Raw genomic sequence first — 14,392 nt, forward strand, 5'->3', positions numbered from 1 at the left:
ATAGTCATTAGAAAGACAGAGTTTGAATAAATCGTGGATGAAATAAACATAGGAAAACAAAACTTAGCAACACTATAGTAAAGAAATTCAGTAGTCCCGTAACTACGAAAGCAGTCGAGTCTCATTTAAAAGCCTTTCCATTGAGAAAACTTGTCCTGGATGGCACTGTCTGTAACTTAAACCCAACACTTAGAGAAGCAGTAACACTGGTACTGCCTACATTATAACTCAGCGATAGGGATTTCTTAAATAAGATTCTCATAAGAAAATACAATAAAGGAAATGGTATATTTCACTGTCTTAAAAACATGTTCATCAAAAAATAACCATTTAAAAGAATAAAAAGCTAGAGTTGGAAAATATATTGTAATTCATATGCCCTTCAGCGCACAGGTATCCAGAATATATAAAGTACTCCTTTCTATCAAAAGAAAAAGCACCCAAATTTAAAAAAAAAAAAAGGGGGGGGGGCAAAAGAAATAAAGAAGCACTTCATTAAGAGGCGAGACTGTCCAATAAGCATGAAAAAGTGCTTAGTCCTATAATTAAAAGCTCTGCATAATTTTGGAATTGATGATGAGGGAAGTGTTAGCCTTGCTGCCTCCTGTTCGAAGTTTGGTGGAAGAAACAACAGGGCTAAATTAGGGGAAGTTGTAAAGTGCACTGGGACCACCAGATGGCGCCACATTACAGTGTGACTCTTCCTGGGGTCTCAAGTGTGTAAAAAGGTGAGAGCCAGACTTAATTGTCCTCATATTTAGTTTGTTTATTTTAGGTTGTGCAGTGTGAATTGTGAAAGTTTATAACGTGGTAATTTTATTTACATACACATTGGGAAATGATAACCACAGTCAATACATTCATCATCTCACATAGTTACCTTTTTTTTTTTTTTTTTTGCAGCATTATTCACAATAGGAAGATGTGTAGACTAGCTAAGTATCCATTCCTGGCTGAATGGATAAAGAGAATGTGTGTACATATACATATAATTTTTTCATTTCTTTAGCAAGCTCATCTTCCTCCAATTTCTTGCTAAGTGATGTAATTCATCAAAAACAAAAAAGGTAGAACAAGGTAATTTCTTAATGTTTCCAGATATGTCTGTGGTCCATAGTGAAATGTTTCAGAAGACTTCTTCACCGAGGTAATAAAGCATTTCCAATCAGGAAATACAGAATTTTAGACATTCTGTTTGGATAATCTTCAGATGATAATGGTCAGTGTGGATATAGCTATTTCCTAATACAGTGTTTGTACATTTAGACATAGGACTTGAAATATTTAATGAATGGTGGTTTTTTCCAGGCCCCCCAAGGGAAATTTTCCAGAAAATACAAATGGCCCAACTCTGAACAGGAATGAAAAGCAGACAAAAGAGCCCAATTAAACTTCTAAAAATCTACACAGACCAACATCTCCACAGACTCCTGGCAGCTGCTCATCTGTTCTGACTACTTGGTATTTTTTATTTTTTAACATTGACCATTTTGGTGGATATGTAATGGTGTTTTATTGTGGTTTTAGTTTTCATTTCCCTTGTTGTTAGTGGAGTTGAGCTTTTCATATTTATGTGAACCACTTAATTTGCACTGTTACGAAATGTTTTATGAGTATTTTTCTTATCAATTTATAAATATTCTGTATGTGTATATATGTATAAGCTGTATATGTATATATATTTCTGGATATGGCTGCTTCATCTGTTACATCTGTGGCAGGTATCCTCTCTCACTCTTGGCTCGTTTGTCATAGTCTTAATAGAGTCTCTTGATGAAGTTCTTAATTTTGAACTAGAGAAATTTATTCTCCTTTATGGATAGTTCATTGTGATCTGTTTAAGAAGTTTTCCTCTACTCCAACATATTTGTATTTTTTAGATACTTGAGTGTTTTGCCTTTTAAGTTTAGCTCTGAAATATATTTGGAATAGGTTTTTGTGTGTAGTGTGAGGTAGAGTTCAGGTTTTATTCTCACACCTACAGATCATTCCCACACTTTATTGAAAAGATAAGTTCTTGGCACTTGAATGACATCAGCTATCCATATGTATATGAGTTTATCTGGGGTGTGTTCTCTTTTATCAGCTGTTTGTTCTTCCATTCCCAATATCTCATTGTCTTAATTACTCTAGTATTATAATACATACTAATATCTGGTAGAGAAAGTTTTCTGACACTGTTCTTTTTCAAGTTTATGTTAGCTATTCTTGTATCACTACATTTCCAAATGAATTTTACAACCAGCTTATCAGCTTTTATACATACATATGCACACACAAACATCTGAAGTTTTGAGTGGATTTTTCTTGAAATTGTATACCAACTTGAAGGAAATTACTGTCTTTATAAAATTTAGTCTCTCATATCCCAGTGTATGTCTCCATTTACGTAGATTTGCTATTGCTGTCACTGTTTTACTCTTTTGGTTTAAGGGTTTCATATTCTCATATAAGATTTATTTTTAAGTGTTTAAAGAATTTTTTTTCTTCTCCTGCTTTATTGTGTATGATTGTGTATGTATCATATTGTGTATGATTTAGATGTGTGTCTTAGTTCATTTGGGCTGGTGTAACGAAATACTACAGACTGGATGGCTTGTGAACAAAAATTTCTTTGTCACAGTTCTGAAGGCTGAGACGTCGAAGATCAAGATGCTGATAGATTTGGAGTCTGGTGAGAACTTGCTTTCCTCACGGAACAGAAATGAGGGATCTCTCTGGGACCTCTTTTATAAAGGGCACTAGCCCCATTCATGAGGGCTCCACCGTAATGACCTAATGGCCTTACTTTCTAATATCACCTTCAGAGATTAGGATGTCAGCATATGAAATTGGGGGCAGGGATCACAAACATTTATTGTATAGCAGTGTACACTATATAATGTGATGGTTTTATACACGTATACATTGTAAAATGACTATTACAGTTAAGCTAATTAATATAGCCATCACCTCACATAGTTACAGTTTGTGTGTGGGTGGTGAGAACACTCAATATCAGCTTACTATTTAGCACATTTCAAGTTTATAATACAGTAGTGGTAACCGTGGTCATGGTATAGAGTACCACTCCAGAACTTAACTCATCCCACATAACTGAATCTCTGCACATTTTGATCAACATCTCCATTTCCCTCCACCCTTCACCCCTGAGTAAACACGAGATTGCACATATTAGTGAGATCATGCAGTATTTTTCTGTGCTTGGCTTATTTTGCTCAGCATAATGTTCTCCAGGTTCAAGCTTGTTGTCACACATTGCAGAATTTTTTCTTTTTTAAGGCAGAATAATGTTACTGTGTGTATATGCACAGCAAAGTACGTGCACACGCCCCATACGTTTATCCTTTCGTCTGTCAGTGGACACTTAGGCTGTTTCCAAATCTCGGCAGTTTTTGTCAGTAATGCTGCAGCGAAGATGGATATGCAGATATCTCTTCAGCCAGCAGTCAGCGATGAGCTGGGACCCTCATTTCTACAAGCAAATGAATCCTGTCCACCACCTGCCTGAACTTGGAAGTGGCTTTTCCCCTAGTTAAGCCTCCAGATTAAGCACAGCCCACCTGACACTTTAGACCCAGCCAAGCTGACCCGCTGAATTTCAGATTACTGATGTACTGAAGTTATGCCAGTTTAAGCTGTTGAATTTGTGGTAATTTACTATATAGCAAAAAATAACATAGATTGCTTTTCACCTGTGTGACTTTGGGAAGGCAGTGTATATCTCCTGTGCCTTAGTTCTCTCATCCTCAGATAAGGGTAACAACAACCTGATAAGCTATGAGGATGAAATGAGTTAATGCAAGTGCAATCCTTTGATGTAGCTTAGCCACCTAAAAAGTTTCTCGGTAATTGTAAGCTGTATTATCACTCCCTATGGCTTGTGTCTTCCCTGGCGGCTCAGATGGTAAAGCATCTGCCTGCAGTGCGGGAGACCAGGGTTCGATCCCTGGGTTGGGAAGATCCCCTGGAGAAGGAAATGGCAACCCACTCCAGTACTCTTGCCTGGAAAATCCCATGGATGGAGGAGCCTGGTAGGCTACAGTCCATGGGGTCGCAACACTCTCCCTCTCTCTCTTCCTTTTTCATAGCTGAATAGATCTTACCCCAACTCTTCCACCTCATCTTTTCTAGAATTTAATTTCTTTGCCCAATATAGTCTTGGCTGGCCGAGACTCCTTAATCAAAGGGTCATTTATCAGACAACCTCAAGTATCCTAAATATAACCAAAATGCTCCAAAATTAAGTTGATTGCATGTAGAAAATGCATTATAGTCTTGACTTTTCAATGAGACCCAGAGCTTTCTTGTTTCCTAGAGTAAAGTCAAAACTTAAAACATGTGAGTGGGAAACTTGAAGGAAGCATACTAATAGCAATAGGGCAGCCTGAGAGAGGAGCTGTCTGAAAACTCTATAAAGAGAACTCACCAGGCAGTCTGGGGCATAGACAGGATGCACCCCAGGGATCTCTGAGGGTTATTACTAAACAAACATTGTCTTGTTGGACAAGAAATTCATTCTGTAAATTTTGATTTCTAAATTGTTTGTAAGAGCAATTTTATCGTCAGTAGAGCCTCAGGGTCCATTCTGCACTAATGAGAACAGAGTATTTTATATTTTCATACTTGAAATATGTATAATATTAGAAATATACTTCAAATTTTTTTAAAGTTTTTAAGTAAAAAATCTCTTCTTCAACAACAAAATAAAACAACTCACAATGTTAAAGTGGGCAAAAGACTTAGAGATTTTTCAAAGAAGAGAAATGGCCAATAAGCACAGGAAAAGATGTTCAACATCACTAATCAAAAAAGAAGTGAAAAAAGTTATATATTAAATACCTCACATCCATTGAAATAGCTATGCCCACCCCCCAAAAAAAGAAAAAACTAGAAAACTACAAGTGCTGAAAAGGATGCGGAGAAACTGGAACCCTTTGTACTCTCAGTGAAAATGTAAAATGGTTACATCTCTGATAGAAAAGAATATGGAGGTTTCTGAAAAAGTAAGTAACAATACCACCATGTCATCCAGAAATGCCACTTCTGGCTGTGTATCCAAAAGACTTGAGAGCAGCCTCAAAGGCGGTTTTGTATACTCATGCATTGTTCACAATTGCCAAAAAGTGGAAGCAGCCCAAATGTCCACTAATGGATAAATAGATGAATAAAATGTAGTATATATATGTAAGTGGAATATTCAACTTTTAAAAGGAAGGAAATTCTGAAATATGCTGCAACACGGATGAGTTGTAAGTAAAGTAAAATGTTAAGTTAAATAAGCCAGGAACAAAAAGACAAATACTGTGTGAGCTATCTAGATTACTTAAATACATAGACACAGAAACTAGGATAGTGATTGCCAAAGGCTTGGGGAGAGTGAAACGGGGGGCTACCCAGTGTTTTGCAAGATGAAAATGTTCTGGAAGTTGGTTGCACAATAATGTGTGTAACTATTGAAATATGCACTGAAAAATGGTTACAATGGTAAATTTATGTGTATTTTACCAGTTTTTTTTTTAAATGCCCCCTAAAAATCTAACCCAAGATAGATTAACAAATGAAATATTTGTGGTGGCTGCAGCTAGAGAAGGAGAGGAAAACTCATCATGGTAGCAGAGAATTTCAGCTCCTGTGAAACCAGAAGTATGTTGAGGGCAGTTTGTATGCACCTAATAAACCCAAACTCCAAGTGTGCTCTCCTCCTGGGTCTCATCCATAAAATCTGTAGGAGAGTAGAGATCAAGTAGCTGGTCAGCCCTGAGATTTGCACCAAGGGCCAAAACTCACAGGGAAACTTGACCTTGGGTTTTAACTTCAGCTTGTCAAGCACTCATTTCACTAAGACCTTAGGGCTTCATCATGCTGAGGAGCCGATGAACTTGAAAGCAGCTATTTTTCTATCATCACCAATGTTAGATACTTAAATCCTATTTGAGCTCAGAACTTCCTTTGAGAGGCAGAGTAATAAGCAAGATGAACTAAAGAATGGTTTTCTGCCCCAGGAAGTCACAGAAGAGGTAGGTGTTGAGTCGCCGTCTGGAGGACCCAGGTGCTCAGCATGGGGGGAGGCTGGGGATCCCCGGTGGACTCACTCACTGCTAGCACCCAAACACTGAGCTCCTTTCTGGCTTCTGACCTTCCCACAGCCGGCAGGCCCACTGCGGCCAGGAACTCAGGGTAGGTTCAGCTGCTGGTTGTTCCTGGCATTCTGGGTTACTGCTTATTTTCTTTTCAGTATTCTTAATTTTCCAATTTAAAAAATATTCTGCATTGGGTCATCCTGAACCCTGTGCTGCTGGTACCTTTTGGTTTAAAGAGTATGACATCTTCCCAGGTCTCCAGGGTCTGAATACAGTGTTAGGTCTGGGCTCCTGAGAAGCAAAGGGTTTGAGGCTTCAGAGCTGGGTGTTTTTCATCCAGGTGACAGGGAGGGAGAGCTGAGAGTCCAGCAGAGTAGCTTAGAATCCTCTGTCTTTCTTCTTACCTGTAAATCTTGTCTCCTTTGAAACAACCACTGATAGACAGCAGACAGATAAGGTCTTAACTCCCTCCTGCATTTTGCCCTACAAGCTTTCCTGCCTTTGTCTTACTATAACTCTCTATTCTCCTTTTAAGAGTCTCATGCTCTACTGACTGAGTTAGCCGGGCGGCTTCCATTCTCCTTTTAAAGGCAACTATTCTTTTCCCAACCCATGGGGTTTGGGTGGGACTGAGAGTCAAAGTCACCTGCCCCTATACACGTGGGTATGTGGCTGCATGCGGACCTGTGTGAGGTGTTCCTTAGAATTCCTAGCCTGGAGGTCAAGACCAGTTTGCTGCATGACCCCATGATGTTCATCAGAAATGGTAAGACAACTATGCCAGCTATTGGTTATTTAACCTCAAGCAAGTCCTCTATCCTCTAATCATCTGTTCCGTCACCTATATATGATGTTGGAAGAGTAAAACTGTACGAGGATGGATTTGAGAATGAGCCAAGCCCACGCCTGCCAGGTGACCAGTGTTTACTAAATGTCTCCTCAGCTTCTCCTGCCAGTGTCCCATCCTCTTGTAGCCCCACAGCCAGACCACCCTCCCTTCCCTGTGAGGCCAGGAATGTAAAGTGTTTTTGGCAATCTGGAACTAATTGAAGTCTGATAGGTAAAACAAAAATTGAACCTATATGTTAATTAAAATTGGAAAGAAAATAGAAATCATAGTTTTGCGTTTTTACCACCTTTTTCACCGAAAGTCTATGCTGCTGACTTTCTCTCATACAAGGCCTTCATTCTGAGAACCACCAAGGGTGGCGTTGAGCTAGACTGACACACCTGCTGTTCTCTGGTTGACTGTTGTATGTGAGAGCCATGGCAGAGACTGCGAGGCAGGATGGGGTCACCCACTACCAAGCAGAGAAAGGAGGGTGCCAGCACCAGGGAACAAAATGAATGGCCTGCATTGTAAAATCCAGGTCAAGAAGGTCTGTTAATCCTAGAAGACGTTGTGTTTGCCGCTCACTGAATTCCTGAGGCAGCTGGCTGGGCTGCACTGGTATGTCCCTTCCTTAGTGTCAGCATATGAGGAAAGGCCTCCGTCCACATCAGTTTTTTGTACATGGTATTGTTCACATGAGACTCTGTGTCAACATCTGTGTCTGGTCCTGTGTGGTATCATGGGCTTTAATGGAAAACATTGAATGGTTTTCCATAGACACATGTATGGTTTTTCTATAGACATGCACCCTTGGGTCCCTGCTGTGTGCTAGGCATGGTGAGGATGCTCTGAAAAAGCATCAGGCATCATCTTACTAGTGGCATCTAGCAAACAAAAGACCTTGGTGTGTAATGGCCTCTACAGCCAGGGACTCCTGCTGCTACAGGAACGCATATCCTGAGGTGCTGGGCAGTTGCTGAATAACTTGAGCTTCTGACATGGCCTCTCATAGGGTCTTTGGTTTCTGTGTCGGCCTTGTTCCCATGAACCCTTTTAGCAAGATCTCAATTGTGAAAGCACCATTCCTACTGGCATAACATGTTGAACACAAGATAAACTCTCAGTTTATCCCAAGTTTGCACTTAAGAGGAATAGAGAAAAGGATGTCGGGTGACTGAGTGATTTGCATTTCTCAGCTGTATGTCCAAGTTTGTTGGGAAGCGGTTCTCATCAGACACTTGATTATGTCTGTAAATGTCATACTTAATGTTTCCCTCTCCTCTCCTACTCTGTCACTTTAAACATATTTTCAGTTTATTTTTAATTGGAGGATAATTGCTTTACAATGTTGTGTTGGTTTCAGCCCTGTGTGAATCAACCAGTGGGTATCCATATGTGCCCTCTCTCCTGACCCTCCGGCCATCCTAGCCTCTGGGTTGTCCCAGCGCCAGGCTGAGCTCCCTGTGTTACACAGTGACTGCCCACTAGCCGTCTGCTCTGCAAATGATGATGTGTGTGTTTCAGTGCTGCTCTCAGTTCAGCTTTCTCCCGCTGAGTGTCTTTTCTGTCTGTATTCTGCCCTGCAAATAGGTTCATCAGCACCATTTTTCTAGATTGCATATATATGCGTTAAATATCTGCTGTTGCTTTTGAACACCTAATCTGTTCTTTGACTTGCTAAGCATTTACCTACCGATATGCTTAAGTGAAAATTGTTACCAACCTGGGCCCTTGGACTCTTAATCAACTCACACTGGTAAGTGGCTGGAGAATTTCAGGCAAGGCTTTATCAGAGCTCACGTAGCACAAGCAAGTCAAAGCAAGAAACATCCTTGCCTGCCTCCCCAGGAGGAGCTGCTTGGGTCCTAAGTGGAGCAACAACGGGGCAGGTTCATGGTGGGAGAGCAGGCCGAACTTAGTGACCTGTCCCCCGCTTGGTGGTGCCCTGCAGGGGCCACGTGCACACCCCGCTTTTGCTCCTGGCACTTCCCAGATGGCGGGCTTGCTCACCGCTGCGTACCGGTTACCCCAGTTGCTCAGCCCTGCAGGGACCACGTGCACACCCCGCTTTTGCTCCTGGCACTTCCCACATGGCGGGCTTGCTCACTGCTGCTACAGTTAGTCACTTAAAGTTTCTTTGTATCCTGTTGCTCAGGGAGATGTCTGTCCAGATGTACACACCCTGTAGAGGAGCCCAGGTCCCAGTCTGTCTCAGGATCACATCCTCAAAGTTCATTCACATTGTTGGATGTGTCAGGATTTTTCTTAACTGAATGATATTTCCTTGTTTAGTATATACTACACTTTTTCTATTCAGCTGTCAGTGAACACTTGTGTCACTTCTGTATCTTGGCTGTTGTATATAATGCTGCTATATTCTTGTGTGCAAATATGTCTGAGACTCTGCTCAGTTCTTCTGAATATGTAACCAAAAGTAAGATCATATGGTGGTATTTTCAAGTTTTTTCTGATGACCCTCTGTAGTTTTCCATGGCATTTGCACCATTTTACGTTCCCACCAGCGTGCACAGGGTTCCAATTTCTTCATATCTTCACTAACATATTATTTTCTGGGTTTTTTAGTTTTGTTTTTAACCAAAGCCATGTATCTTATTGAGTGTGAGGTGCTATCTCATTATGGTTTTGATTTGCATCTCCCTCATTAGTGATGTTAAGCATTTTTTTATGTGCTTATTAGCCATTTGTTTATCTTTAAAGAAATGTCTATTCAGGTCCTTTACCCACTTTTTAGTTGAGTTGTGTGTTGTTATTGACTTGTAGTTCTTTGTATATAATGGATATAACCCTTTGTCAGATATAAGCTTGGCAATATTCTCCCATTCTGTAAGTTACCTTTTTATTCCCTTGATTGTATTTTTTTGATGTACAGAAGGTACTTTTGTAGTAGTCTGGTTTTTCTGTTTACTTTTGTTGCCTGTGATTTGATGTCTTATCAAAAAATGTCATTGCAAATTCACTATCATGAACATTTTCTTTCATGTTTTCTTCTAAGAGTTTCATTGTTTTAAGTCTTAACGTTAATGTGTTTGATCCACTTTTTGTATAGCGTGTATGGTAATAGTCTACTCTTGTGTCCTCTTCAAAATTGGTATGTTGAAAGCCCTATGTGATGGTATTAGTAGGTCAGCCTTTGAGAACTGTTTGCATCATGGGGACTTTGCCCTGAATGGAACTGTTGCTCTCAGAGGCTCCAGAGAGATCCCTTGCCTCTTCCACCAAGTGAAGACACAGCAAGAGGGCACCTGCTATAAGCCAGGAAGAACGGCCTCACCAGAAGGAACCACACTGGCACCTTGATCTTTGACTTCCCAGCGTCCAGAACGGTAAGAAACAAATTTCTGTTGTTTATATACAGTATCTAGTCTGTGGTATTTTGTTGTAGTAGTCTGAACAAATTGACATGGTTCACCTTTATCCTGTGTGTGCATATCCAATCTCCCCTGAACTGTTAAAAGACTGGCCTAAGCATCCTTGTTGAAAATCCCTGAACCAGACACAGGAAAGTTTATTTCTGGGCTTCCTATTCTAGTGGTCTATGTATCTCTTTATGATAGTAGTACATTGTGGTAATTACTGTAGATTTATAGGAAGTTTTGAAGTATAATACCTCCAACTTTATTCTTTTTGAAGATTATTTTGGCTCTCAAGGGTCCCTTGAGATTCCATGTGAACATTAGGATGGATTTTTATAGAGTACATTAAATCTGTAGGTCCTCTGGTGTTAGTGGCATCTTAATAGTATTAAGTCTTTCAATCTATGAACACAAGATGTCTTTTAATTTATTCATGTATTTACTTTCTCTCACTAATGGTTTGTAGTTTTCAGCATGCAGGTCTTTTGCCTCCTTCAATTCAGTTGCTCAGTCGTGTCCAACTTTTTGCGACCCCAAGGACTGCACATACCAGGCCTACCTGTCTATCACCAACTCCTGGAGTTTACCCAAACTCACGTCCATTGAGTCGGTGATACCATCCAAATCATCTCATCCTCTGTTGTCCCCTTCTTCTCCCACCTTCAATCTTTTCCAGCATCAGGGTCTTTTCCAATGAGTCAGCTCTTCACATCAGGTGGCCAAAGTATTGCAGTTTCTGCTTCAACATCAGTCCTTCCAATAAACACTCAGGACTGATCTCCTCTAGGATGGACTGGTTGGATCTCCTTGCAGTCCCAGGGACCCTCAAGAGTCTTCACCACCACCACAGTTCAAAAGCATCAATTCTTCGGTGCTCAGCCTTCTTTACAGTCCAACTCTCACATCCATACATGACTACTGGAAAAACCATAGCCTTGACCAGACGGACCTTTGTTGGCAAAGTAATGTCTCTGCTTTTTAATATGCTGTCTAGGTTGGTCATAACTTTCCTTCCAAGGAGTAAGCGTCTTTTAATTTCATGGCTGCAGTCACCATCTGCAGTGATTTTGGAGCCTAGAAAAATAAATTCTACCACTGTTTCCCCATCTATTTGCCATGAAGTCATGGAACCGGATGCCATGATCTTAGTTTTCTAAATGTTGACTTTTAAGCCAACTTTTCCACTGTCCATCAGGGTGGTGTCATCTGCATATCTGAGGTTATTGATATTTCTCCCGCCAATCTTGATCCCAGCTTGTGCTTCATCCAGCCCAGCATTTCTCATGATGTACTCTGCATATAAGTTAAATAAGCAGGGTGACAACATACAGCCTTGACATACTCCTTTTCCTATTTGGAACCAGTCTGTTGTTCCATGTCCAGTTCTAACTGCTGCTTCCTGACCTGCATACAGAATTCTCAGGAGGCAGGTCAGGTGGTCTGGTATTCCCATCTCTTTCAGAATTTTCCACAGTTCATTGTGATCCACACAGTCAAAGGCTTTGGCATAGTCAATAAAGCAGAAATAGACGTTTTTCTGGAACTGTTGGCTTTTTCTGTGATCCAGCGGATGTTGGCAATTTGATATCTGGTTCCTCTGATTTTTCTAAATCCAACTTGAACATCTGGAAGTTAACAGTTCATGTACTGTTGAAGCCTGGCTTGGAGAATTTTGAGCATTACATTAGTAGCATGTGTGAGATGAGTGCATCTGTGCGGCAGTTAGAGCATTCTCTGACATTGCCTTTCTTTGGGATTGGAATGAAAACTGATCTTTGCCAGTCCCATGGCCCCTGCTGGCATATTGAGTTCAGTACTTTCACAGCATCACCTTTCAGGATTTGAAATAGCTCAACTGGATTCCATCCCCTCCACTAGCTTTGCCTCCTTGGTTAAATTTATTCCTTAGTATACAAAAACATAACTAATTTTTCTGTGTTCTGTATCTTGTCAGTTGTGTGTGAAGTGAGATCTGATAATTTTGCCTTTTCTTTTTCTTGCCTGTTCTGGCTAGGACTTCTAGTGTTTTGTTCAAAGTAGTGAAAGCAGACATCTACATTCTTGGTTCCTGATCTCGTCAGTCTTTCATCATTGAAAATGAATGACATCATGCTTGTGGCCTTTTCATATATGACCTTCATTTTGTTTAGTTTCTTTCTAGTCCTAGTTTGTTGAGTGTTTTTATTGTGAAAGGGTCTTAAGGTTTGTCACAGAGATGACCAAATGGGGTTTCCCCCCATCACTCTGCAAACATGGTGTATTACAGAGACTGACTTTTCTTCTGTTGAGCTATTTGTGCTTTCCTGGAATAAATCTCACTTAGTCATCATGTATCATTCTTTTAATGTGCTGGTGAACTCTGTTTGCTATTATTTTGTTGAGGATTTTTGCACTTATTTTCTTTTTATGCTACTTTTACGATTCTGTCTTGACTTTTGATAGTCTGATTAAATCTTGGTGTGGACCTCTTTGGATGTATCCTACTTTGAGTTTTTTAACCTCTTGTTTTTGTATTCTCGTTTTTGCTATGATCTGAATGTTAGTGTGCCCTGGAGCTCACCTTGCAGTTCTTGAGGTATGGCTTTTGGGAGTGCTTCAGTCATAAGGGTGTAACTCTCAAGAACGGGATTAGTGCCTGACACAGGAGACTCCAGAGGCCCCCACTGCACTGGCACCCTGATATTCCACTCAGAATCCTCCAGAACTGTAAGAAGTAACTTTGTTTCTAAGCCACCCAAATCTAGGGTATTTTATTATAAGATCCCTAACAAGATTTTTTTCCCACTATTTTTGAAAAGTAAAACATTGTTTTTAATGTTTCCTGACAGTGCTTTAACACACTGCATCCAACAGAGTGGTCCTTGCACCTCATCAGAGGTTGGTGGGCCTGGGTAAAGGTCACCAGGTCATGCTCTGAAGATCTTTCTGCTCCTGTAAAGGAGTAAAAACCCGTGCCTAGGTGTTCAGTGAATCATTGGTCTAAAGGTGGTGAACACAGGTCTAGTGAGCTGTGAAAGCTCTAATGAACTCTGGAGAAAATTTGGGGTTAGAATTGATAGTTTTTATTCTCTTCCTCTTACCTTTCAGTGAGCCTAAAACCATCCTTTAATACCAGAATCACCATTCTTTCAGCAATTGTTAAGATACTACTTCAGGACCAGAAGATCTAAGTCTTTGATATGGGACATTTTTTATTTTGTACAAAGATCAGCTAAAAACCTATTAACATGAGGAGACAGAGAAGAGAAGGGTAGGGGTAAAAGTGTCAACAACAAAACCCTCATCTCAGAAACATCCTCAAAGCTTAGATGCTGAAATATTAATAGTCAAAGGTAAAATTGCTTTTTCACCAGTCTGCTAAAACCATCTTTTTAAGCAGAAGGCATGTAAGAATTTTGCATTTTCAAAATTTTAGTGAATTCCATTCTGACACTTTTTATAGATTTGTCCTACTTTTTGTGCACATGTTATGCATATGCTTTGAAAACATGCACTCCAAATAGACTGCCTCATTAATATAACAATGAGAATTTCTTCAGATCCTTTCATTGTAACCCAGTTTCCCTTTACAGTCCCTGGCCATGAGATGAGGAAAAATTATTGAAACTTTTTTCTGATACTTGACTTCTACTTTAGAATAACATGATATGGCAAACATAAGTGATCTGTTCTCAATACCTGACCAACCAAACACTAAAGATTGTCTAACAGGATTTGCTAAGTATACAGACGTACTCTGTTCTAAATCACATTTTCCCAACTAGGGCAGTCTGACAATAGGTCTCTTGTGGGGGCTGATATGTAGCAGTCCCCCTGACTTCCACCCTCACCACAAAGGGGTACCCCTTCCTCAATTTCTGACATCAAAAAGTACCTCCATCCAGTTTCAAAATGTTCCCTGGGGAACAAACTGCCTGCACTTTCTGTGACAATGGAAATAATTACTATTAAATCCTACATATATACTGTGAGGACAAAATGCTTCACCATGAAAAACTGAGTTGGGTACCTTTGTTGAGTAGTCATAACTCAAAATGCACTTACAGCACCTTTTTAGCATTTCTTGTGTTTATTAAATATCTCCTATAAAGAAAATAACCAAG

The sequence above is a fragment of the Muntiacus reevesi genome, chromosome 1, assembly GCF_963930625.1.
Source record: "Muntiacus reevesi chromosome 1, mMunRee1.1, whole genome shotgun sequence".
In the NCBI taxonomy this organism is placed as follows: Eukaryota; Metazoa; Chordata; class Mammalia; order Artiodactyla; family Cervidae; genus Muntiacus; species Muntiacus reevesi.